Genomic DNA, 2,420 nt, shown 5'->3' with positions numbered 1-2,420 from the left:
CAGCCGTACATCAGAACAATCATTTCACTAACACAGCTCCGTGTTGAGTGATATATCTGTATTTGGGTATATACAGATCATGTAATTCAGGGAGCACTGTTACGTCAGGTCACCAACCATTATTACGACGCTCATATGTCATAGAGCTCCTTAGGATGTTTGTATAATTTGTATCCAAATTTTCATATGGCCGCAGTTACGGCGTTTATTTTACAGTTAATGTAACAGGGTGTCATTATATTTTTCTGTCTTTATGGTGGCAGACCACTTAACTAAATCTGAGTAGGCGGTTTCTACAAGTGGGTCAGATAAAATATTAAATATACAGTAAAAGCTCACACCTATTCATACCCTTTATGTACTGTATATCTACAATTACGTATACTGTATAATACGATAACTACCATTACAAAATGGCTCCCTTTTGATTTGAAGTGGTTCTTTTAAATAAGTAAATTGCAATCACTTAGCCTACATCTGAGCTCCTAATTCATCGCGACGACGGACTGAGACTCCAGTTGGATTTGTGAGAAGTAAAGGGGTGTGCCTGTTTTAAAACCGATTCATACGTCTTAAACACATGGACATAGATAGCAGTCTGTGTTATATAATTTATCTTTTTATTTTATTTAAATTTAAGTATCACATACACATTTTCAAAGTAACTGTACCCCTTTTAATTATGATCCCCATCGCTCACAGCTCCGAAGGTGAGACGAGGGCTACTTCAGATGGGATTTCCAATATTTCTCTCTTAGCTTGTATACCGGTGGAAAGGAGAGGGCTCTTAAAACGTGTTGATAGTAAGATTGGGATGTATTTGCAGTCTAGATATAGTTTTTTTAATGTTCGGAGCCGCCACAGATTCATTTTCTTACGACTGCTTTTCTGGATGACAATGACAATGCAAACGATGGTGTTAAGGCGAGGCTGTGCCTTAAGGCTCCTCTGCTTACAATGTTCAGCGCGTAAATCGCAAACGAGCGCCTTCCCTTACGATGAAAATGCAGAAAATAAGACCACGAGATTTAAACCTACGGCTTACAAATTTATGCGTAAACACTAAAACCGTATCTTTAGCAAAACTGGCGAGACAATGTGTTTTATCATTTAAAAAAGTACTGGAAAATAATTAAAGGTTATCACGATAAACAGAGGTTACTGATCTACTACTGTACGCTGTGACCAAAAATGAGAGTCCCCCGATCCTCGCAGCCTTCATGCTTTGGTCTTGGCCTGGCCGTTTTTTTTTAAGATAATGGGGTCAAGTTAAGAAATTATGCAAGTTTCTAATCAAATCCAAGGGCGCCCCGATCTCCTAAACATCTTTAGAAGGCCGACGGACCACACTGCACGGTCCGGGTCCGGGCCCTGACCCGGTTCTGGATAATGCCAGCTTAAAGTGAAAAATTCTACTGTACATATTATGTTTCTTATTATGGTATATATGTATAATGTGGCGCGACCGCTTCACGAAGCTAGAAAGAAAGTTATCCGCCATTTTTATTTTACCTGCAATTGAATTTGCCATTAAAATCATTATTAATACCGCAGCTGCTAAATTACTTACCTAAAAGCGTTCAGATACAAAAGCACTTGAGCTGTAATGTTTATATACTGTTGGCCCGATGACCTACTTCAAGAAGAATTGTTACATAGACCGCCAAGGACTGTCATCACACTTTACGTCATAAAGCGCTTTAAAACTTTAGACAAGTTCAACACCTCATATTTTGTACTGTTTATCATGGTAAAAGCAACTCAAAGCAATTATAAAAATGATCGAAAGGTAAAAATACAAGCTTATACGAGCTGTCGTTTTAACATTTATAACATATATTTAAACAAAACATATATAATCTATTTTAATAAAATAGAAAAGTGTTCTTAGTCTTCACTTAAAAGCTGTTAGAAGCTGCCTTTCTGACAAGAGAGTTCTGTGAGTTCCACAGTCTCAGTGCATTAAAGTCAAAACCAGTTGCTTTTTATTTCCTCTTTTACGACAGAGCAAGGAGGGTGTCCACAGACCACTGTGCACCTGCAGGCTGATATGGGGGGTAAAAAGTCGAAGTTAGTAAATAAGATTTTAGCACATGTTCTAAAACAAACCGGACACCTGTACAGTGATGCCAACACAGTGCTCTGAGCTCCTTCTTTGAGTTAAATCCTAGCATCTGCATTTTTTACAAGTTGTTGCTATGGCAGAGCATGACCAGAGCATAACAGAAACCACCCATTTTCTAACCGCTTCATCCAATTCAGGGTCAGGGGGTCAGGGGGTCGCGGGGCACGGGGGAGCCAGAGCCTCAGAAAGTAATAAGCAGGAGATACCTGGGACTGGATGGTAGTCCAATGCAGGGAAGACACAGACACTCACCAATTATCCCAGAAGCCAATTAACCTACCAGTAGTTCTTTGAA

Source organism: Lepisosteus oculatus, unplaced genomic scaffold (genome assembly GCF_040954835.1).
Source record: "Lepisosteus oculatus isolate fLepOcu1 unplaced genomic scaffold, fLepOcu1.hap2 HAP2_SCAFFOLD_50, whole genome shotgun sequence".
Classification (NCBI taxonomy): domain Eukaryota; kingdom Metazoa; phylum Chordata; class Actinopteri; order Semionotiformes; family Lepisosteidae; genus Lepisosteus; species Lepisosteus oculatus.
Note: the sequence above shows the minus strand (reverse complement) of the source record.